The following is a 26,375-nucleotide window of genomic DNA, read 5'->3' as shown; positions in this document are numbered from 1 at the left end:
TATTAGTGTCTAAGTCCATAACTATTTTGGTATGTACTTGACCCGATGGTGCATGGTCCTTTTGGGTTGCCTTCACCAAAGCAACTTGATTGGAGAAAGAAATAGAGAGAGAGGTTATTATGATTTATTAATATGTTATAAGAATAATATATTAAAGGATAAATCATATTTGTTTAATTAACATTGGTCAATAATTAATTAAGAATTAATTTTGTGATCAAGTGTAATTAATTAAACTAGAGGGGCTGAATTGAAATTATGTAATAGTTACAAAATAAGGTAAGGATTATCTTAAATATAGGGTGAACGAATTTAAGGAGATAATGCCTTAGAATTCGACTAGGATAAGGGTTTCTAAGACTTATCTTATGGTTTCTTGGTGGGCAAGCAACTAGATAAGGATAAGAACTAAAACCCTAATCTTTACACCTATATAAACCCCCTAAGGCTCATGAATTCGTCTAACCCTTCCCAAGAAGTCCTAAGGATGAATTCCTACCTCTCTCCTCTCTCTTTATACCTTCTCCATTTGCTCTTGGTGTTTGTAAGCCATTAGAGGAGTGACACTTGTGACTCTAAGCCTTCCAAAGTCAATTCAAGGAGGAATTGGGATTGTTATTGCTACATAACAATCAAGGTAATATCATAAACCTAATTATATGTTAATATTGATTTCCATATTCTAGAATTAGGGTTTATAGTCTTGGATTCAAAGCATGTACAATAGAGAAACCTAGATCCAAGCATTAGGGTTCGTATGAGCACATACGATGTCTTATGACCAAAACCCATCAGTTATGTTGTATGCGATAGAGGTAGTAGGAGGGGACCAGTCCCCGAGTTCGGTTGTTAGGACCGAAGGGTAGTCCAGACACCCCAGATATGTCTGATAATATGTTATGTATGATATATGTGTAAGTAGCAGTAGGGGTGAAACAGTCCCCGAGGATCGGTTGTCAGGACCGACGGGTAGTCAGCACCCCAGAATAGCTTGACACGGGTAGTCAGCACCCCAGAATGGCTTGACACGTGTAGGACGGCGCCCCAGAATGGCCGAACGGGTAGTCGGCACCCCAGAATGGCCGTACCGGGTAGTCAGGCACCCCAGAATAGCCTGGCAGTATGTATGATATGTGTTGTATGGTATGTGGTACGATGGGGGATCTCACTAAGCTTTGTGCTTACGTTTTCCAGTTGTTGTTTCAGGTACCTCTTCAGCCAAGGGGAAGGAGCAGGCGCGGTAGCGGCTCATCACACACACACCCTTTGATTCCGCATTTATGAGTTTACCCTGGGATTGATACTCTGACATTTTGATTGTTTAACTGTTATGGATTTCAAATTCAGTTCTCGATGTGAAATGGTTTAATTAAGCAATGTTTTAATTATTAATGTTTTCTAAAGTAATGTTTTAAAAACGAAATTTTTGGACGTGAAAATTGGGTCGTTACATCCTAGCAGTGACAAGAATTTAAAATTCTTACACTTGCAACAAAAAATTTGGAATTATGAAATAAGCGTCATTGAAGTATTGTCAGTTGATCTATTTCACAAAGTAAGGGCCATAAACAAATATAGTGTGCATGCTTGGAGCATGGCATAACTGTTTTTTAGACAAACATAGTGTGCATTCTTGGAGCATGGCATGAATATTGTTTTAATTCAAGTATTAAGTTGATTATTCGAAACATTATACAATGAATAATGAGTAATCAATATAGCTCAAAAGTTTTGGGTCCATATAGGATTAGTATTATTCTTGTGTTTTCACTTTGCATGTTTTGACTTCCCGAATAAATAGGTTATTCGAACCATCCACAGTTGATCATACTATGGAAGTAGGTATTGAGGCAAGACTGTCATGAATGAGATGTAGTTTGTCTAGGTGTTTTAGATATAGCTGCAGTGTTCAAGAGTACTCTTGGAATAAGATTCGAGTATTGGATTTAACCCACGCTCATCTGAATCACTTCATGGACTTTATCACGAGTGATTGTGAGACGATAATATCTTATATTCTTGAAACAGAGACATGTAAGTTGTAGTTGCAAGTCGGTTGCACATTGACATATGTAAACGCACCAGTAACTAGGATTTTATAAAACATATCGTTGTGTGTAATTTGATGAGTAAGCACAAGCAAGCATTTTGGCCGAAATTTATTCGTTCCTTTTACCCCCATGTGGATAAAAGCGATATCTGTGGGCCCCTCGATGATGTAGTGATGACACCAGGGCTGGACTGATTTGATTTGTTCAATTAGTCGGTCGTCATAAATCGGAAATCGGGAAACAACAGATGGACAAAGAGAATGATTATAATACATGTCTCAGTCCATATAATATCTAGAATGAAGGAATATATGATCCCTTATCTAATGGACATGTCATTGACTAGATCAGAGTTCGACATCGCCTTTTAAGAGCTACGATTGCTAGTCGGGTTGGAGTCATGCTTGCAATGATAGTTATTAGACTTATCCAAGTGGGAGTGTAACATCCCAAGGTTCAGGTGCAACTATTCAACCCCCCTTCTTTTCTCTTGTGGTCAAGTTTAGCCTTTTATTGGAAAATGTGGCAAATGAGTACGCTAGGCGTACTCGGGAGTACGCTGGGCGTACTCATGCGCTTAATTTGGATGCAGAGTCGCCAAGGTACGTTGGGCGTACCCAAAGTTACGTCGAGCGTACCCGGCCCAGGTGCAAAACCCTAATCTGGCTTGTGCACTATTTAAAGGGTGCTAAGGCTCATTTCTCAGCCTCCATATCAGTGAGTGAAATCCTTAGAGAGCCTCCCATCGTTCTTGGTGTGTGTGAGTGTTGTTGGAGCTATTTGTGCATTGGTGGCTTAGTGAAGAAAAAGGAAAGGAGCTTTTGGAGGCTAAAGCTTAAAGTGCAAGCTTGGATCTGAGATCTACAGAGAAAGGGGCTACACTTAGAGGTATAAAGTTCAAAACTTTCCTATCCTTTTTGGTTTATTGTTGCATGTGTCATTTCTAGGGCTAAAAACCCCAAAGGTGGAGACTTTATGAGTGTAAGGTGCTCCATGGTCCGAGATCTGTCCCTTTTCAGTGGTATTAGTGGTTTAGATCCATAAAGTTTCCATCTTGGATGTTGGTATGAGGTCATGCTTGAGTAATAAGCCTTCTAGAGTTAGAGAATGGAATATTATGGGAGTTGGTGACTTATTCAGCCATGCAAAGGCTTAAAGTCATCAACTTTATGGATTAAGAGGCTTAGAAGTCGTCAGATCTAGAAGTTGGACGTGGGTCTTAACTGTTTAAGACCTCAAGAGCTAAAGGGATGAAACAGGGGAGTACGCCGGGCGTAATCCCAGTACGCACCATGTACTGGGTGGCATTCCCCGATTCTGAGAGGCAGCCAGGTACGCTCAGCGTACACATCTAGTACGCACAGCGTAACCCGGAAAGTTGACTTTTGGTTGACTTTTAGGGTATGGTCTATAGTAAGGCCTTTTGAGTTATGAGAGGGGTAAAATGGTCTTTTACCTTTCTAAGAGTGTCATAAGAGGACATAGTCTGGCCTTTGAGAGTTATATTAAATAAGGTACTTATTTCATGTGATTAGGCGGAGGCTAGACCAGAGTTTTACCGAGTCAGAGATTCACCGAGCTACCGGAGGTGAGTCTTCTCACTATACTTTACCTAGAGTGGTAACAGAGTTACGTGTTAGAGATATTTTATGCTATCTATGTGAAGTGTGGCACTGCATTATTTCTATGTGATTTATGTTGTGTGTATATCAGAGTTAGGATCGGAAGGTCCACAGAGCTAGGACCAGAGGGTCCGCAGAGTTATGGCCCAAGGGCCCACATAGTTATAGCCTCGAGTGGCTAATATGTGTTATATGTGGTATTTTTAGAATTACGTGCCAGTGTATTTGTATGTTATTTATGTGTTGAGATTTATTGTGATATGTGATATGCATGATTCAGAGTTATCAGAGTTAGGGCCTTTGGGTCCATAGAGTCAGGGCCAGAGGGCCCACAGAGAGTTGGGACCGGAGGGTCCCACTGAGACACACGGACCAGAGGGTCAACAGAGCTTATAGCCCCGAGTGGCTAATAGAGTGGTATTTTGGGGAACTCACTAAGCTCCGTGCTTACAGTGTTTGTGTTATGTGTTTCAGGTTTTCTCAAGATCACGGGACGGCACCGGCTCGATTGTACACACCAGAGGAAGCATTTGTTTTGAGGATCCTGGTTTATTAATTGAATGAACAAAATAGTCATGTATTGTAACTTAAACAAAAGAACGAGATTTTTATGAAAAGTGATAAAGAGATAAGCGATTTTAATTTTCAAACATTTGTTTTGAAAATTTCGGTGTTACAGGGAGACTGTTGGATTAGTTTCTAAGTCAATAACTATATTTGGTATGTACTTGACCCGGTTTAGCATGGTCCATTTGGGTTGCGCTTCACAGGGACAATTTGGACTTTTGAGAAGAGGATAATTATGATTTATTAATATATTATAAGTTATAATATATTAATATGAAATCATATTATTTAATTAGTATTGATCAAGAATTAATTTGGAATTAATTTTGTGATCAAAAGAGACTAATTAAATATATAGGGATTGATTGTGTAAACCATTCATTCTTATAATGTTGGCTAATGATTTTTGATTCCTTATTTTGGGCTTAACCCATGTGGTGACCCATGGATACTCCATGGAGGTTAAAACCCATGGATCATGAGGAATGTGGAAAGTCATGCACATTAGAGTTTACATGGTGTAACCCTAATGTAACCACACTATATAAGAAGCCCTTTGGTTCAGGAAATTGGCACCTAGAGTCTTTGCAAGAGTATGGCCGATTTTTGTGAGCTAAATAGTCCTCTTCCAAGTTTCCAAGTCTTAGTGGTGATTTGTGATTCCACTTGAGGCATTCACACTATTAGTGCTAGGCTCTTAAAGCTCCAAGCAACAAGCTACAAGAAAAGGTATGTTATCTAACTTGTTTTATTACCCAAGTATCAAAGTTTTGTATGCTAGTTAGGGTAATACCTTGGAAATTGAAAGTTTGCATGTATAATAGAGAAAACATAGATCCAAGTTATTTAGGGTTGCATGTACACCTTAGGAGTGTTATAATGCTCAAAACCCTTCAGGTTTCTGCATGGACTCGGTGAGTCAGTGAGACGACTCGACGAGTCAGTTAGGGTTTTTCCGACTTTTGGATACGCATGGACTCAACGAGTTGTCTGGAAACTCGGTGAGTTAACTAGGGGTTTCACGGTTTCTTGAGTTCTGTATGGACTCGACGAGTCAGTGAACTGCACTCAACAAGTTGGGTCAACATGGACTGTTGACCTTGACCGTTCACTTTAACTTTGACCAAGGGTTGACCTTTTTGACTGTTGGGGGTATTTTAGTAAATTGGGAATTTATAGAAGTGGTCCTATGATGAATATAGGTGGTGGAGTTCGTGGTTGTGATTCAAGAGCTTGACCTTAGCACTACAGTTCGACATTTGTGAGGTGAGTTCTTCTCACTATATCAACATGGTCTACGACACCAATGTCGGCCCTTTTGGATTTGTATCCAGGTGTATTGCATGATATGTTTATTGATTTGTATCCTGGTAGTTAGGATGGTGATATGCTTAGTGACCTAGTAGGTCAGTTTCCTGGTATATACGATAATGTAATGTTAGTGAACGGTTAGGTCGGTATCCTGGTTATAAGATGTTTCTATGATTTGTGATTTGTTGGATCAGTATGACTGTGATATATGCTATCATATGATATTTATGTGCACATGTTTGTTTGATTTGGGGTTGGGTTGAGGTAGTCCTGCTTTGTGTTGAAGGCCAACATACCTAGGGCAGACCGGATAGACTACAGTCCCGGGAGGGCGTACTAGTCAGGCCGAAGGACCGGCAAGCGGTCTGAATAGGTTGAAGGCCCTGTGAGGTGGTCCATTCAGGTTGAAGGCTCATTATGCATGCTATTTGTTTATATGATATGATTATGATTGTATGGTGTTGGTATTTTTGGGGAACTCACTAAGCTTCAGGCTTACAGTTGTTGATTTTGTTTCAGGTACTATTAATGATCGCGGGAAGGTGTGATCCTACACCTCCTTATGTTTTATGATTTGATTCTAGGATACTCGGGCACTATACTATTTTGAAAACAAGTTTTGTAATAATTATTGGTTTTGAAATGTTTTAAAAAGTTTAAATTTGGCATGATATTTTATGGATGTTACATCTTCGCCCTACCCTCACTCTCTCAAGAGTGGCTAATCCTTCCTCACGCCGACCCACTACGAACCGCGCCCATCCAGGGAAAATACTGCTACCTCATACAATAATGCAACTGCCCGGCTGACCCCATATGACTCACCATACCACTAGTTGCCACACGACTCTCCAAATGTGTCAGGCGACTATCACATGAACACAGTTACATGCCCCACAGTTTAAACAATCTTAGGCTAAAAGATTCAATCCCATGAATGTTGGACTCAGACAAGAGCTGCGAAGCAGGACCAAACCCCTTAGCCTAAGACCCTTTAAACCATGTAGCATGTGACTTAGTGTATCCACTCAATAGCCAGTTCACACGCGAAAAAGTCACACAACAACCAAACAAGGGAACTCTATAGGAACTAAGGCATCATATACTCAGGAAATTCTATCATGCAATTCCTAAAGATCCCTAGCCTATTACTAGCATGCTATTCTAACATATCACAATATCAAACAACAGTATGGTATTTTGGGGTCTACTTACTAGCTCCGACTGATCGTACACATCGCATCCTCCTTAAGTATTTTGAAAACCATTTGAAAATCTTTTTCCTTAGTTTGAGACTGGATTCACACGAGTGTTCCTCCAATTCACTCTAACCAAGGCTTTGATACCAACTTGTAACATCAGTAAAAATTCATAAAATTCAAACTTTTCAAAACAACCCTTTTTATAAAGAAGTATTTACAAAATCCTTGTTTCCAAAACATTACTTTAAAACTCAGAGTAGCTTTTAACATAGTTTTCAAAACATTCACATTATCAGAGTTTCACCTTGACACGATCCACAGAAGCACCTGAAACATAAACCAAAACAGTAAGCACAAAGCTTAATGAGTTCCCCCTAAATACCAACACACGAACAATAGCACATATACAAAACAACATACTATGGGTCCAATCAACCATCGGGTTGGAATACCCCAGTCCCTCAACCATCTGGTTGGAATGCCAACATACTATGGGTCCAATCAACCATCGGGTTGGAATAACCCAAGCCCTCAACCTTCGGGTTGGAATGCCAACATACTATGAGTCCAATCAACCATCAGATTGGAATACCCCAGACACTCAACCATTGGGTTAGAATACCCCAGGCCCTCAACCATTGGGTTGGAATGCCAACATACTATGGGTCCAATCAACCATCGGGTTGGAATACCCTCGGACCTCAACCTGTTGGATTAGTGTCTAAGTCCATAACTATAATTGGTATGTACTTGACCCAATTTGACATGGTCCATTTTGGATTGCATGGCATCGGAACAATTTGATAGACAAAATAAGAAAAAGGATACTAGTGATTTATATTAATATATTATAAGTTCTAATATATTAATATGAAATCATATTATTTAATTAGTATTGATCAAGAATTAATTTATAATTAATTCTAGTGATAAAAAAGGAACTAATTAAATATCGACTCTTATATAAATGGTGGGCCAAGTTCATTTAGGTTGGGCTAAGCTTCCATGGATAGTCCATGGAGTGTTTAGCCCATGGATCCTATGGAAATGAAAGGTCATGGGTATTAGGGTTTACATGAACGTAACCCTAACCCTCCACACTATATAAAGAGGGCTATGGTTCATAAAATGGGTGCTAGTCACTAGAGTGTGTATACACAAAGAGGGCAAATCGATTTCATGAGTATGAACCTAAGTATCCTTATTCTCTAGTTATTCCAATTGTTGGTGGTGTTGTGTGAACCATTTGAGGTGTCACACTTGAGGCACTAGGCTCTTAAGCTCCATGGAATAAAGCTACAACACAAAAGGTATGTTACTCTAACTAGTATCTTATTTGGTATATGAGAATGCATGCTAGTTATAGGTTTAATTCCTTGGAAACCGTTTGCATGTATAATTAGGAAAACATAAATCCAAGGTATTTAGGGTTGTATGTGAACCATAGGATGTCGTAGTATACTAAAACCCTGCAGTGGTATCAAAGCCAAGGCTTGTTTTCAAGTTATACTTGTCGAAATAGCTTAAAAATCAAAAATTCTGGCTTTCTGGGCACTGTACTCGCCGAGTCCACTGATGGACTCGTCGAGTCCATGAAGAAATTCATCCTACTCGTCGAGTAGGTTCATACACTCGTCGAGTAGGAGCCCCTGACAACATATTTTCAACTTTTAAGGCTGGAATTGGACTTAAGTCATTACCCTAAGCTGTTTTTGAACCTATAAACTTGTTTTAGATGTGGTAATGTTCATTCTAATCCAATTCAAAAGATAACTATCAATAGATTCATGTTTTGTATTAGTTTAATGATTAGGCTAATTACATGAAAATTGTTTGATATGAATTATCTTGTTCTTATGAGTTTGCTTAGATTAATAGAAAAGTTACGTGATAATGTGTTTTTAATCCTAATTGATCTAAAAGTTATTCATAAAATGTGTTATTGTAACTTGTCCTCAATTTATATGAAAAGTCACATTTATGATTCTTAAAACTCATAAGATTTTCATAAGTTATGAAAATGAAAAGTCTTATTTTTAAATGTTTTAAAGTCTTCCATAACTTGTCCTCAAGTTATGGAACTTGAAGAGTTTTTCATTAAAACTACTTTAAACACATAAGTTATGGAATTGAAAAGTTTTTGAATAGTTCAAAACTTGCCCTTAAGTTTTGAAAGTTATAAAGTTTCCCCTCATGAATACTTTAATTCCAAGTTAAACCCTTAGAATTTTAAAAGTTAAAATTCAATCCTTATACTTAATAGTATTATAAGTTAATAATATATATATATATATATATATATATATATATATATATATAAGAACAAAGTCAGTATTACCGTTAGTAGGCCTAATTCACGAAGCTAGTATGTAAGGGGTATAAAGTTACTGCCTATAAAATGGCAGTTTAATGGGTGTCCACTCTCACCCATCGCTTCCTTGACTGGTGGAGGGTCGTTAGCCGAATGGGTAGGACAAGGACTATAATTCTCCCTTCATTATAAGTATAATGATAAATATAAAGTAACTAAACCTTTTATAAATTCCCAATCTTAGTTACTTTAGGAAAATATGAATTTGGTGCTAACCCATGAAATTACACTTTGCACTTTGCTTAAATCGTTAGTGGAGCGTGTGTGGTTAACCGACACACTAACCTGGATTTAACAAGGTAGGCAAAGGGTAACTTAATGTTTATCATATGATCGGTGGAGCATGTGTGATTAACCGGCACATCAATTAAGTGATAAATATTAAGGGTACCTGTAACATACACGTTCTGGAATTGTGTATTGTTATTATTAAAAGTGAATAAAATTGAGTGTTGAGTTCTAACAGCTAGTTTTTTTACTAGAAATGAAGTAAAACTATGTTTAGAATCACTCATAAAATATTGGAAGTCTTATGAGATTCCAATTAAAAGACAAATAGTGAAATATAGGGAAAATATAAAATTTGAAATAAGTAACATTTTATTATTTAAAGTTGTATATAACCTCGTTAGAAACACGTAGGCGAAAACCTCGTCAAAATCCGAGTTATAACGAAGAAGTTATGACCAATCGAAGATTCGCGACAAAACTGGCACGGTGCCGAATGACGTAAAAAGTGAGTTTTTGATAAACTACTTTTTAGCCTTAGTAATCTAAATGAAAGTTGTAGTATTCGTTAAACCGAGAAGTTCAATAAAAAGAACGCCAAAATCTGACTTCGTATGAGGAAGTTATGATTTTTCGAAGTTTCAGCTTAGCACTAGACAGCTAAAAACTCGAATTTTAGATCGAGTGATTTTTAGCCGACATAACCTAAACTAAAATTGAAGTTCTCGTCATTTTTAGTACAACGGTAAAAAGTCTGACGAAAACGGATATCGGATGAAGAAGTTATGAATTTTTAACGGATTATCCTGTCCCGGTCTGTTAAAAATAATAATATAAAAATTAAAGTCAAAATTAGCCGACGAAGTCTAAACGAAAGTTGTAGGGCATAATTTTAGCTACGCGTGCATATAAAGAACGTCAAAAATAGAGCTCGTATGCAAAAGTTATGGATTTTACAAGATTTGGCACATTTTTATTTAATTTTCGCATGAATAGTGATGATCCACGTGGCAATTTCTGATTGGACCGCAGCCTCGCTGGCACCTTTTGATTGGTCTGGATCTCGCCCCGTGTCGGCCTTGTGTCCGAAGCAGCTTAGTCATCCGAGCAGCTGGTAACGCGTGTCGCAACCCCCTCGCACCGAAGGCTCAGCCAATCCGAGACCGCCACCTGCCTTCCCGTGTTGACCTGCGAAGCGAGCCACCTGGAGGCTCGCATGCGAGCCACGTCCAAGCCACGCAACAGCCTCGTGCCCCTCCCTGCTGATGCCACCGAGTTGCTTCGCTGCCTGGTTCCTTCCCAGCCGACTTCGGTCTCGCACCCTATAAATAAGGGGTTGCGAGATCTTCCGACTAGAATCCCAAATTTGGCATTTTTGGCCCCTTTTTCAATATTTTCACTATTTTAAATTACCCCGAAGCCCCGGTAACATTTTTAAAGCCCAGAATACGCCTCGAAGTGCCCGGAGAGCCCGAGAAATTATTCTTTTCGGTTTGAAGCTCTACCCTCGCAAGGCCTATTTTTCAATATATTTCCCGGTTTTCAACGACGAAAACTATTTATCGAGCTGAAGTGCTACTCAAATTACTATTTTAAACCCCAATTATTTTAAGGTGAGTTCAATATATAGGAACAATTGTATGTTATGTGTTATATGTGTTATGTGTTTTTCGGTGTTATTATTCTGAGTTATTTTCCCGTGTTATTTTTATTCGCTATTTTTAATAGCAAAGCTATACCTTTGACCATGTGATCAGTGAAAGGACTTAGATTCATGGTGGTACTGGTATGTAGCCTCTAGCCATGTAGAACATGTCTCGTAAGAGAATGACTTCTATTCTATGGCATTGGCAAAAGGTTAGATATGAATGGTATGTAGCCTCTGACCATGTAGAGCATGACTCCGTAAGAGAATGAACTCTATTCTATGGTATTGGAAAATGGTTAGACAGGGCTATAAGCCTGAAATCTACCAAAATGTTAATCAGAAGTTTTATGTCTTCTGTTCCATTTGGGCCAAAGCTTTATTAATGCATATCAAGTATTGAAATCATTATGTCTCATTGATCGTAAATCTTTGAATCAAATCTTGAGTTGATATTGAAAGCCTGACATATGATATGCATATGCTATTGTTGTTCTTGTTCCCTTTTGCTTCTGTCATATTGGTATATATAAGGCATAAGATTATATTGTATCTATTTATTGAATTCACTAAGCATTATCGCTTATCCCTCTCAATGTTTAACAATTGCAAGTGATGAGTATCCATTTTAGTTTTATACTGCTGAAAGATTTAGAATAGTTAATATTATTTCTCAGTATTCTAATGTTCAAGTATGTATATGAATAATAGATTCCTGGGTAGATATGAAATGTAATAAAACTTATTCAGTTTGTATCCAATCCTTTGTAATCACTTTTTCAATATAAAATATTGTTTTATAAATATGCATGTAGCATGTTTTGAGGAAGTAACTTAAGAATAATGTTGGAATAGTATGAAAGTTTGGGTCTTTCATAAATACGAAAGTTGGGGTCTTTCAGTACCAAGTATATTTGCATGGTTATTTACACCTTGTTTTGTGATATTCGGCATCCTAGTCACAAAACTTGAGAGGGCACAATCGAGATTGAAACATGCCATTGAAAAGTTCAATGAATCTCAAAAGATCTAGGAGTTTCAAATCCAATTAAAACCTAATAAATTATTCCGTTTTTCATGGTGGAAATTGGTGAATCATCATTCGCCTACCTTCAAATATTTTATAGCTTGGATTACGACATCCCTCTTCCAATATATAAAATATTGTGTTGGGTCCTAGCCTTAATATTTCATATTGGGTGTTCTATTAAGGACTTAAGTCAACTAACTTGAATTTCTTCCATTATAGATGTCTAGTTCAGACATCTATGATCTTCCCAAACATCATGGAAATCATACTCCACCTCCTCCAATTATTCTCCCTAACCCACAAGTTCAAGGTCACTCAAGCCCTATTGGCAAGCAAGGTCTATGTGTACTCACATCTTGGAGATGAAGTCACATATTGACAATCCGGGAGAGTTGGGTGTCAAAGTCTTGAGAAAGTTGGTTGTTGACTAGGTTCTTCAATCACTTTCTAAGTCACATAGTGAGTTTCCTTTGGGACTACTATGTAACAGACTATGACATGACCCTTAATTATCTTATCTATTTGCTTGGTGCTGCTGAATCAACAATGATTTGGAGCACTGGTAAAGTAAATTTGATTGGAAGATCGACTTCTCAAACTTCCATGGACATTGACAATGGTGACACTGGAAATTCAGAAAGTTTTCTCTTCCTAATGGAAAGGGATCGACCATAGTCAACTCGGTTGACCAAATGGTAAAGAGAAAGGCTAAGTCTGAGATTATCTCGTGTACCATTTCCATAGAGTCCAAATGTTTCTATTGCCAAAGGAAGGGGCATTGGTTGCAAAGCTGCCCTAGCTACCTAAAAGATCTGAGAGAAGGTCAAGTCAAAAAATTTGACTCTGCTTCAGGTAAGTCCACTATCTAATTCTGTTAAGTTCCTAATTGATGATTCTTAATACAAAATGTGACTCGGTTACATTTTGATGTTTGGCAGGATCAAGCAAAGGGAAGGAAACTTAAAGGAAGAGTATGTTGAATCTGATCATGAAGATGGATTTCAATTGCATGGTTCGAAGATCGGATTCTTGAGCTACTACTTAGGAGTTATGATAAATTGCTAGAAAATATGTAATAGCATAGTTTTCATTTAAAGTTGCATTGTAAGGAAAAAGTTTTTTTCAGCATTTATAAATAAATAAAATTTTGTTTTACTTTATTTTATATATCCTTGCAATGGCATTTATGAAAAATTGATGTGTGTATATTTCTAGCAATAATGGAAATATGAATTTGATTCTTTCATTTGTGGTAGTGTCTAAATTTACCAAATAAGGAAAGATTCTCTTCACCCAAGTTTTCAATTGGACCGAAACTTGGAATCATGCAATTTGTATGATGAATGAGAATTTTCATCTTTGGAAAATTAAGACTAACTCCTTGTTCACATGTATATGTGAGTCAAGTGAAGGACTAAGGGATCGAGTATACATTCTTGTGCACTGATCAAGTCCACCACAAAAGATCGATAAGACTATTCGTCATGATTTACTAAAGTTTAGTAGATATGGTTATACTTACAAGTTTAATTATAATTCTGAAACATTGGAAAAGTATCGATGTATGGCAGAATGAATGAGAAGAATCAAATTTGGAAGAAAGATAAAAGTTTCTCAAATCTGAAAAGATGGGAGAGTACTTTAGTATCATGTTTTGTGATCATCTTAATGATTGTGAGACCATATCACAGTTCATCCTCTAAGGACATCTTAGTACATTCTTATGGCTAAGAAGAGGAGTCATGAATTGTCGAAGTGGTTAAATCAAGAAGATGATTCATACTTCGTTCCAAAACAAGTCTTAGAGTCATACTCCAAGATTGTAATTTGAGTGACATATTTTAAACAAGGTTTATTAACACTTGTCAAATGTAAGAGTAAAATGTGTTCTACTCTTGTACATCTGAAATTGGTAAGCTGTGATGTTTTGTATAAAACAAAGACCAACTAAGGCCAATTGTGTGAAGTGTTTGTCTTGATAAGAATCCATACTATATCTTTAATATATTTGTTTGTCAAGGAATGGGTCTTGGCAAGAGAGTCTTATATGTCAAGAGGACAGTGGGAGTCTAAAAGATCTTGAAAGAATTTCAGGATCTAATCAAGAATAAAACATGTAGTTTATCACTAGCACACGACTTGAGGTTTATAACCTATCGTGTTGACATATTCCTATTTCTGTGCCCATTCCAGTTAAAGTTGGCTTTGCATATGAGTTCTGAGAGTTCTCAATTGGTTGCATAACAACTTGGAAGCAATGACAGGCCCTTGTGCTGCCAGGTGGCAAGAAGTTAAAACTACACAAGTTCAGTCCATATAAGTTTGGATTTGTCACTAACCTTATCTTGTGATTATGGTTTTAACAAAATCCACATGGATAGGAACACGTACACCATAAAATCTAAGTGTCATAAGGTTTCTCTCCGATTCATGAAAAATGATGGTGAGGAAACGCTTTCACTAAGTGGTTTTAAGTAGATAACAATTGTGATATTTGCATTCTCAAAGTCGTTAGTGGAGCGTGTGTGGTTAACCAACACACTAACATGGACTTGTGAGGAATTGCAAAGGTCTAAACAACTGAGACTATGATTATGACATCCCTTTTCATTGTTCTGAAATTGTTTAGACACACATGTGTGCTATCTAAGGAAAGGTGTATGATTTTGATAAAGTTTTATCAAAGCATTTCGTATCAGAAGTCTGAACTTTGGTAAGAAAGTCAATAAATTATTGATTTCTAGAAGTCCAGCTGATTTCAGAGTACATGTAAAAGATATTGGGAGCATAAGTGTTATGCTAATAATCAACATGTTAGTAGGAGCATGATAATTATGATAAGTGTTGCAAGTTAGTAATATTAATTATAGAAAACAAAAGTTTCAATTTGGAAGAATTGTTTTGCTATAATTAAAGGAGATGAAATTATACTTTATTTCAATTCTAAAAGCTTAGATTGAGATTTTAATCATCTTTAGTTAAGGATATATATATATATATATATATATATATATATATATATATATATATATATATATATATGAATTTTATGTTGGAATGGCTCAACTTAAGGAAATTCTATATATATTGCGTTCTCAAAATTCGATTATGATTACAACATCCCTATTTATAGTCGAATTATGAAAACATGGCAAATAAAAATATTATAGCAAAAGACTGGTCTAGAATCATGGCTTTATGTGAGATATAATGAATCGTGTCCCATATGCTTCGGGTATATGATCCATTGCATGTGCTATAATATTTATCCTTTCTAAATTTTCCATATACCTGGGGGAATTAGGAGGGCAAAAAGGTCGAGAATTGGATATGACTAAAATGATTAAGCAATTGTCAAGGACAATCTAAGGTTTACCACAGATTGGTTGCTTGTGGACAGTTGGAAGTATAGTGTTAAGTTTTGAAGGACCATATTGACAAATTCTGAAAAGATGCAACTCTTGCTCAGAAGTGATAGTCAAAATGGGAATATAGAGATGTCTCCATAGGTGGAAGTTATTCAATCTGTGTAAGATTAGAAAAAAACTTAATGCAAGAAGGATTTTTAAAGCAATGTACTTTGAATATGAAACTTCGTTTCCATGGAGTCGATCTCCATTGGAATACTCAGTAATGTCTGTTGACAAGTCTTTGTGACTTTGTGTATAATCATTACAAAGGATCAGTGCATACAAGTTTAAAATCTAACAGATTTCGGTAAATGGCAGGAATTTGGAATTCTTGCATTTGCGGTAAGGATTTGGGATTGTGAAATGAGAATCATTGGAATTATGCTCAATCAAGCTATTCCACAAAGTAAAGATCATAGACAAACATAGTGTGCGTACTTGGTGTATGACATGACTAGTGTTTAGAAAACATAGTGTACATGCTTGGAGCATGGGACGACTATTGTTTTAATTCAAGTATTAAGTTGATAAATTTGAAACATTATACAATGAATAATGTGTAATCAATATGGTGATAAATAAAAGATGTTATATTTATATTCATAAGTTCTAAGACCATATTGGATTCGATTATTCTTGTGTTTCACTTTGCATGATTTGACTTCCCGAATAACTAGGTCATTCTTCTTGAATGACTAAGTTATTCAAACCATCCACAGTCAATAATACGTTGGCAGTAGGTATTAAGTCAAGACTGTCATGAAGTTGGTTTGTAGATGTCTAAGGTATTGGACATAGCAAGAGTTGCTACAACATTCATGAGTGCTCATAAGTTCTGAGTATTGGATTAAACCCACGCTCATTTGACTCACTTAATGGATTTTATCACAAGTGATCATGAGACGATAATATCTTATATTCTCCAAACCTAGAGATATGAGTTGTTGACTATTAGTTGGTTATACATTGATTGCATGAAAACGCATTGGTAACTCGATGTTATAAAATGTGCCTTTGTGTATGATTCAACAAGTAGTAGAACAAGCATATGAGTCAAAGTTTATCCATTCCTTTTACCCTTGGAGGGATAAAAGTGATATCTATGGGCCCTCGATGATTTAGTGATGACACCCCAAAGTGATTGGCCAAGCCTGGACTAATTTGATTTGTTCAATTAGTCAGTCATCATAAATAGGAAATTGGGAAATAACAATTGGACAGAGAGAATGATTATAATCCATGTCCCAGTCCATATGATATATATATATATATATATATATATATATATATATAATGGAGGAATATATGATCCCTTATCTAATGGACGCGTTATTGATTTGTTCAGAGTTCGACAACGACTTTAAGAGCTATGATTGCTAGTCGGGTTTTGGAGTCATACACGATATTAGTTTTAGACTTATCCAAGTGAGAGACTATTGGATTAGTGTCTAAGTTCATAACTATAATTGGTATATACTTGACCCGATTTGGCAGGGTCCATTTTGGGTTGCATGGCATCAGAACAATTGGATAGACAAAATGAGAAAAAAAGATACTAGTGATTTATATTAATATATTATAAGTTCTAATATATTAATATGAAATCATATTATTTAATTAGTATTGATCAAAAATTAATTTAGAATTAATCCTAGTGATAAAAAAGGAACTAATTAAATATGGACTCTTATATAAATGGTGGGTCAAGTTCATTTAGGTTGGGCTAAGCTTCCATGGATAGTCCATGGAGTGTTTAACCTATGGATCCTATGGAAATGAAAGGTCATGGGTATTAGGGTTTACATGAATGTAACCTTAACCCTCCACACTATATAAAGAGGTCTATGGTTCATAAAATGGGTGTTAGTCACTAGAGTGTGTATACACAAAGAGGGCAAACTGATTTCATGAGTATGAACCTAAGTATCCTTATTCTCTAGTTATTCCAATTGTTGGTAGTGTTGTGTGAACCATTTGATGTGTCACAATTGAGGCACTAGGCTCTTAAGCTCCATGGAATAAAGCTACAACACAAAAGGTATGTTACTCTAACTAGTATCTTATTTGGTATATGAGAATGCATGCTAGTTATAGGTTTAATGCCTTGGATACCATTTGCATGTATAATTAGTGAAAACATAGATCCAAGTTATTTAGGGTTGTATGTGCACCATAGGATGTTGTAGTATACTAAAACCCTTCACAACCATCGGGTTGGAATGCCCCGCCCTGTTGGCTTACGCACAAAGTAGTGAAGCCTCAGCCACTGACCAAACATGTGCATATATAACAGATGATCATATAGCAGTCTACAGTCAGCCAAACATATCTACAGATCACTAAGCATAACAACATCCTCTCTACTAGGATACCGATCTAACTGATCATAACAAAACTCAATCATAAGATAACCAGGATAACAATCCAAAGGATCGGCATTGGTGCCTTCGACCCGAACATGAAGTGAGGAGAACTCACCTTATAATGTCGATCCACACATAAAAACTACGACCGTTGGCTCACGAAGAATCCCGAACTATCACAACAAAACAAACATCCAATTAACAATTGGATTACCATCCTTGACTAATGATCCATACTTAGGGTAAATACCCATTTTATCCTTTCCCTAACTGTGCCAAAACCCAAGCCCAACTGTTGATCCAAAAGGCCCAAACTACTTTAAAGCCCATGATTGGCCCAATTTTCCAAATTGGGCCCAAAATCCTTATTGGGCCTTAATCAAAGGTCCATTCCTCTAATTAGCCCAAAACACAACTACTCAAATAGTCCATTAGGGCCCAAGAATTAAAGCCCAAAAGGTGGCCCAACATAAAGCCTAATTGCGAAAACGATGGTGTACGTTGGACGTACCCCGAATGTATGCAGGGCGTACGCGAGCCTCGCATTGACCGCATATGGGGACGCTGACCAGGTATGCAGGGCGTACTTCTTCCTACACGGGGCGTACCTTCGCAGAGCTTAAGACTTCCATAAGTGCTTAATGGATTAAGCACTTGAGCTCAAACTTCAGATCCATGATCCAATAGCACTCTAGAACCATGAAGTCTCAAACTTTAAGGATTTGGTCGTCCAAAAAGGTCTTAATACATGGTAATTAATCCACTAAGACCTCCTACAAAGAACAAGGGACCAAACTAGCTCAAGGGACCTTGTTTTTATGCCTTAGGACCCATCATAGGGTCTGAAAGGACAACCCAACATGATCAACACAAAGCATGTACAAAATTGGGACTCTTAGGACAAGAAGAATACCAAAAAGCAACCAAAAAAAGATCTAAATAATCTAAGCATAAAGGTAGAAGCTGTATACCTTGTAAAGCATCCCAAGAAGATGATAATCCCAGATCTACAAGCTTGCTTAGCCCCCCTCCCCCCATCACCTTGATGCAACTTCTTCTTCAACTACACAAGAAACACACTCTTAGCTCACACACATACACTAGAGAAGTTAGGGTTTGCCAAAACGATTCCAAAACTTGGAGGCTGAAAAGATGGGGGAAAAGGGTCAATAGTGATGCTTAAATACTCCACAAACCCTAAAAGTTAGGGTTTTCACCCGGACTCACGTACGCCCAACGTACTCAAATGTACGCCCATCATACTACTCATGATCCCATAATCATCCTTTTGCCACTAGGGCTCCCCATGGCCACTACTTTCCAATCCAAGGACAAAAAATGACATAATTAAAACCCAAGGGGTGAATCTGAATTTTAATTGAAAGTTGGGGTGTTACAGTCAAACAGTTCAAAAAGTCAATGATCAAAGTCAATGTTAGTTGACCTCCACGTCGTGGCCACCCATTGGCCACATTGTGGCAGCTTCACGACAAAACGGTCGCGACCAGAACAGCCACCACCTTGTGGCAACTGCACATGGACAACTTAATGGATTAATTTCTTAATCCCTAATCCCAAGAGCTCCAAGCTCATACTTGTATCTCCTCAAGGTCTTGATGGATAAAGTTTCCAACTTTATCCATTAAGACATCCCAATAAGTCAAAATCTCTAATCCTAAGTTCTTAATGGTCGCACCAAATGCATGGACACCAAAACAAGTCATGCAAGACCACTTCCAACCAACACCATGGTCTAGAATCCAAATGATGCACTCAAATTCTCTAGAGTTCACTCAAACTCCAAGGACAAGAAGATTTGGACCAAAATCTCATAAAATGACATAGAACAAGATCTAGAGAAGTAATGAGCATAGTTGAGACTTTCTTCCTTCAATCGTCACAAAGATGGCTTCACACACTCAAAACACACACAAAAAGGCTAGGGTTTGGGTCGGGATCGATTTCAGAGAATGGAGACTGCCAAATGAGGCAACCCTAAGAGTTAGTGCCTTTAAATAGGGCACTAATCCTAGAATCTAGGGTTTTGAACTCCATCCATTACCACATCGTGGCCAAGGCCTTTCCAAGTTGCCACGTCGTGGCCAAGCCAAAACCCTAAAAAATTATATCTAAAGAAATTAAACCCGAAAGAATCATACCAGAAAGTGGATGTTACAAAAAGAAATATGAAACGTAGCATACATATAATCTAATTAGTCATCATGCTAACAAGACCTTAAATGAAACCCTAATGTTGGATAATGAATGGATTACGAGAAAGATTTGTTGGAATATCAAGTCCACATCGAAAAACAACCTAAAAGATAGTTTTCTTTTTGTATATGTTTAATCCCTATTATAATTTTTGTGTTAAATAAGTCATTGAACTTTTTTTTTGTACATATTCATTCCTTATAACCAACTACTTCAGGTTAACTTCTCAGTTTATACACATTTAGTCCTTAATGTTTTTTTTTCAAAAAAAGTCATTTTTCTTTTTGTACACATTCAGTCCTTATGATGTGTTTATTTAGGTTTTGCTCACATGACATCCTATATGACACAATCATTAATAAGGTGTTCTCATACATGGATCGTCTAGGCAGTGAAATCATGTGTTACTTGTCTTGGTTTTGGTAATAACATCGTAGTTTGATATTAATAACTATTATAGTACAATACTAACTATATTTCATACCAATACAAACTTCATTCAATAGCAATACCAACTACATTACATCAGTCGAAGAGAATGCATTAGCCATAATGATTTCAGTTTTTGAAAATAGTGTTCACAATCACAACAATTAGTAATATTACTATTAATAACATAATCCTTTTAGGTTAAACGGCCGATTTAAGCAATTATTGACATGAGAGTTTATTGGGGATCTAATTTGTTAATTTATTAGTAATTTATAAATTAATATAAGTTCATGATGCATCTCCTTAGTCCTCGTGACAGAAGCGTAATCCTTCTAGGGTTTTAGTATTCTACGATTCAAGGTGGTTAAGACATGAAACCTCATCTTTAACAGGTGCAAGCTCATCACCATGTTCTTCATCAACCTATTTCCAAACTTTGCATTTTTACCTGATTTCTTAAGTAACAAAAAGTAAAGTTTAAGCAGATAAGAAAGAAGGTCATTTGAAAATAACAAAAAAAAAGCCATTTGTTGAAAAATGATCAAAATCTACATAACAAAGAATTAGGGAAGACTCTAAACTTTTTTGCCATGGTGTTATTTTGTCTTGGAAATGCAAATTCGAGTTGGGAGAAAGCAATCACAAAGAATCTCATTTTCTGCTATGGAGATAGATGAAATTGAAGCCGAAGATAGCTTCTTCTTGGAGAAAACTAGGAAACCAACATTATATAACCAATTCATGAATTATATTGATATAAGTGAGGGACAAGCCACATATGAGAACACCTCGCTAATGATTGTCCCATATATGGTGCCACGTGAGAAAAACCTAAAGAATACTTGCCATAAGTGATGAGTTTTGTACAAACAATCTTATGTGTGCATGCAACCCTAGAATTGGATCTATGTTTTCACAACGACTAGTTTTGCAACAAAAAAAACATTAAGGACTAAATGTGTACAAACTAAGAACTTAAAATATAGTAAACAGTCATAAGGAATAAATTTGTAGAAAACAACAAATTAAAAGGGCTAATTTTACAAGTAAAAAAACAATAAAGAGTAAATGTGTACAAAATTATAACTATAGTACCCTTTTATGCCGTTTTCCCTTTTATCTATACTTGATTAATATAATGGTTAGTAGCTTTGGTTAAAAGTCCTAAAAGGTTACAAACATGCCTCTATATTGATATTGCAAACTATTAACCGTATGAGAGAACTAAAAATATCTCTAACTCTTTTTCTCCCTTCTCAATAGATCTCTTCCATTCCCTTTCGGTTTTGATTTGTCTTTACTTCTCAATATTTGTTGAATAACATGGTATTAGAGTGTGATCTTAAAAAAAATCAATGATTTAGATCGGTTCAAATCCATCACTCAATTTCATATTTCAGCCTAATTTCATGATAATCGCATTGTTTTTCTTATCCCACTCATCCTCACTCTTTTTTCATTTGATTTTTTCCATTAAATCATGACATATTCGTCTTCAAACCCTCCAATTGATCATTCTCATATGTTATATCGTCATTCATCATGTCATGTCATCATGGCATATCGTTAATCTAGCTTTAAACTTATCACTTTCTTATACCCTCTTTGTGCCTCGATTCAAATACAAGTTACTTTATGTTCCCAAACTATACCTAAAGGAAAGAAAGCAATTAAGTGTAAGTAGATGTATAACTTAACATATAATGCAAATGGTAATATTGAAGGAAAGCCATCGAGTGTACGTGGGTATACAAGTTAAAATATAAGTAATTATTTTATGAATTAAAACTAGTGGAAATGAATTGGTTATTCTTTTGATTTCAATGTAAACTTGAATCACATGTTTTTATATTTTCGAACCTATGAGAAATAGTGAACTTGTTGGAATAGAAATTAAATGCAATTTTTCAATCGACTCTAACAGCTTCTTTAGAATAAGTTAGTAAAGTTATATATAATAAAAAAGCTTATTTTGACTAAATAGTTTGACAAGTCTAAGAGCTTCTAAAGTTGATTTTCAAAAACATAATCTTTCACACATACTTTATTTTTTAATTGAATATCCCCCTTCTCTTTTATCTTTTAATGTTTATTTGCCAATGTAAAGACCATAAGATCATATATCTTACGTAAAAATATATTAAATAGTTGATTTGTGTTTAGGTGGATTTGACCTCTATACTATCCTTTAGTATAAATAGGAGTGATTTAATTCCTTTGTTATATCCCATTATTTATTTATGGTATGACAACCTAACAGATGTAAGAAAAAGCTTATTAAAAAAGGAAAAAATGGTGTAGTCAATTAGAGTATTTCAATTTTCTCTTAATTCAACCGGAGATATTGGTTAAATGATCGTTACAATCAATTTTTTTTTCTTTCTAGAAATGCGATTAAAATGACTTATAATGATGACAATCTTTGTATGATGGAAATAAACAATAAACAATATTTGTATGAGATAAGGAAGCAATCACTCCGTCAACACATATATGGGGTTGTAAATAAACCTAAAGTTAGATGAACTGTGTGTGAATCGTTTGAAGAGAAGTTCGTTTAGTTAACAAACAAATGAACACAAATAAGTGTTTTGTTCGTTTGGTTAAAAGAATGAATACGAGTGTTGGTCTTGTTTGCTTATTTGCATTGGTTGACGTTCATATATTCGTTTAGTAATGATTGTTTATGTTTATCTACAAAGTAAAACACATACAAGAAAATTGTTCGTTTATGAACTTGTTACTGTTCGTTTGTTTGGTTAAGGTTCAACAAAAGAACAATTCCTCTTTCGTGTTTGTTTATAGCCTTTATATAAATAAGCAAATATGCTACAACATAGATCAAGTATTCTTTATTCGTTATTCAACAAGTAATCAAATATATTAATAAAACCCAACGAGCTTCTATTGATAAAGAAAAAAAGCTTCAAAAAATGTATGTACGAAATAAAATGAAATCTAAGATTTAATATGCCGTAAAAGTTTATTGGACTAAATGAGATTAAAAATCATACATACATATATATATTTTTTTAATTAAAACGTTTAGAAGAATAAAAAATGTTTGATCCCCATCACGTGAGATTAAAAATGTATGCCGTAAAGTTTATTGGACTAAATGAGATTAAAAAAAAAAGCTTACATTCTTACTTAAAAACATATAAAATCGTTGGTCTTTATTAAAAAAAAAAAAAAAAGAATTGCTCAGAAGCGCTTTGATTCGAAGAATCGAATGGATGTGATGACCCACATCACGTGGAGCGCAATCTTCCTCATTGCAATCGAGTAAATGCACCAGCCGGGAATCGAACCCGGGTCTGTACCGTGGCAGGGTACTATTCTACCACTAGACCACTGGTGCTTTTGATTGTTGACTCCCAATCATTTTATATATACGAAACAAAAATAAAATGAATGGTATCTCAAAAAAAATGAATGCCAGCAGACTCAAAAACACCCACCCTTAAAGTGACTATGTGAGAAATATGAGCTGTCGAGACAAGAAATGGTGTGTCTACTACCATTTGTCATCAAATCTTATTATCAAATCTTATTTTCTAATGGAGTTTCAAAATAACTTTTGAGGAAAATACCATATGATAAAAAGTTGTAGAGATTCGTTGTATCATTGGGTCATCAGGGACCACTTAAAGCAAAACAAGCTACTTTTTTTGGAAATTATCTACAAAGTACAAACTAATATGTTGATCTTTTAAAAGGCTTGAACTCACAACCAAATATTATAGAACCATGCAAATCAAACAATAAAGAGGTTAATCATATAATAATGATCGTTTTTAAGTTCATGAACTTTAGAGATCCATATTACAGTAAATTTTTTTAAATTGTGAATCTAAGGATTTTATTTAAACAATACTATCAACAAACTAGTCATACTTACATATTACAAGGAATTAAATGTGGATTTTTTTAAACCTGTCTATCCAAGAAACATTAATTTTTTTACATATATTCAAGATCTAAGAATAGGGCATAACCGCATAACGGCCGCCAATTCAAAAATTGAAACCTTTTTTTAATCATGTCCCTTTGAAGATAATCTTATTACGATATAACATAATCATCCAAATAGTATTAAAAACGACAACATCCAAGTAAACTCTATTGGATGCTTTCAATCTCTAGGAAGCCACTGAATCAAACAAAAAGATAACTCCATAGGAACCAAAATCAAACTCTCCACCAACTAAACACTTTATGCCACAAATCCTTCACGACTACACAAGCAGCAAAAACATGTTGGGAGTTACAACTGACAACTCACAAAAATAGGACATATCATAATATCAAATTCAATACATCTACATCCAGATTAGTCCGAGTAGCTAACGTATCTAAGTCAATCCTCCAATCAAATATATTAATTAACGGAGTCATATTTAGAACTTGTTAGTTTTCTTCTTTATGTTTACTTAGCACGTGCCATAAATTAACAAATAATTGTTAGACTGAAATAACTTTTTTACCGATAGATTCGTTTATTGTAAGACTGTTTAATTTTGGAAATTACAAGTCTGTTTGATGGTAGTTTATGAAAGTGTCGATATAACTTGCTAGTTGCTAATGTATGTGCAATTTCATGTTTATATTTTTCGGTTATTGTTATCCCATTAATGGTTTTGGTTATGCATTGTTTGTTTTTGCAATTCCTTTATGACTTTGCAAATGGTTAAATTGTTAAGAAAATTATATAACTTAATGTTTAGTTAACCTTAGATAATTAGACATGGTATACATTTAAGATATAGATATGGTACACCTTTAATAAACTTTTAAGAAACAACCTAGTTAGTTTGTTTATAGACATAATTTAAGAAACTAATAACGTTCTTGTAATTAATAAATGATTACATATGTAATTTACATTTATGACATTATTTTACGGGATAAATAGTTTTATGAGTTAGAACTAAACTTTTCGTTAAAAATTAAATGTTTGTCAAATTCATTTGGATATATGTTAAACAGTTTGGATAAAATTATTCCAGATAAAATTACATTGTCGTATATATTATATTTTACCTGAATAGTTGTGTGTTTACACCTTCGCCTTTACAACTGTCCTACACATATGTATAGATCATTACTTATAATACCCATAAATAGTCCGTTAGTCACTTATTCAGTTTTTAATTCCATTAGTGTTTTTTTATAATTTCAAAGTCTTTCTTAAGTTCATAGAAGGACATATGCGAAAACATGACTTGATTCGGATATTGTATGCAAGGTTTAAGAAATTCCACCAGAATACCACACAGCCCGTGTTGATTTTGCCTTGGTAAACACACAGCCTGTGTGTTACCTAATGAGTCAAAAACATCTTTGAGGTCTTATTTAAGCATTGTACTTTGGTCCCAATCCACCAAAACCTTCCATAGCTCTCCCAAATGATTGTAACAAGTCTAAAGAACTTATTCTATGCTCAATTATATCACAAATTCATACATGTCTTAACCACTAATGACTTAATGTTTTCATGAGATTAAGTAAAGAGTGTACTCGCAAAGACATTAATCGTTCGTTTAAGACGTAATTCTTTAACAACTTTATAATTATCTCTAGTTTGTTTTCTTATAGCTTAATGAACATCAGTGATCTCCTTAAGATGTTTTTAAACATGTAATATATTATAATTCCAACTCTCTCTGCATAATTTCATTCTTTCTTATATGATTTCAATCACAACAATGGAATCGAGATGCCTAGATTATGATGACTGTAAGCTATAGTAATTGTTTAGTCTATTTTCAACGAACACTTTATTGTTACATTTCCATAAATATTTGTTAGGGAAAACAGAGGATATTTGTCAAGACTCGGAACAAATCTGATGCATTTGCTAAGTTCTGATGACCCTTGTTAGGAAGTAATGTGGATAACAAACAAAACTATAAACACACAAAGACAC

General features: G+C 35.4%; 2 non-coding genes across 2 annotated transcripts; both read right to left on the bottom strand.

Annotated features, from left to right (window-relative positions):
• Window positions 1–23,646: 23,646 nt before the first annotated feature.
• Window positions 23,647–23,727, bottom strand: LOC145056246 (small nucleolar RNA snoR114). Its single transcript, XR_013685775.1, has one exon. It is a non-coding gene; the product is annotated as a small nucleolar RNA snoR114 (small nucleolar RNA).
• Window positions 23,728–23,736: 9 nt separating this feature from the next.
• Window positions 23,737–23,807, bottom strand: TRNAG-GCC (transfer RNA glycine (anticodon GCC)). Its single transcript has one exon. It is a non-coding gene; the product is annotated as a tRNA-Gly (tRNA).
• Window positions 23,808–26,375: the final 2,568 nt, after the last annotated feature.

This window comes from Lactuca serriola, chromosome 5 (genome assembly GCF_051521515.1).
Source record: "Lactuca serriola cultivar US96UC23 chromosome 5, Lser_US96UC23_V15, whole genome shotgun sequence".
Taxonomy (NCBI): domain Eukaryota; kingdom Viridiplantae; phylum Streptophyta; class Magnoliopsida; order Asterales; family Asteraceae; genus Lactuca; species Lactuca serriola.
Note: the sequence above shows the minus strand (reverse complement) of the source record. Positions and strands in the feature narration are given on the sequence as shown.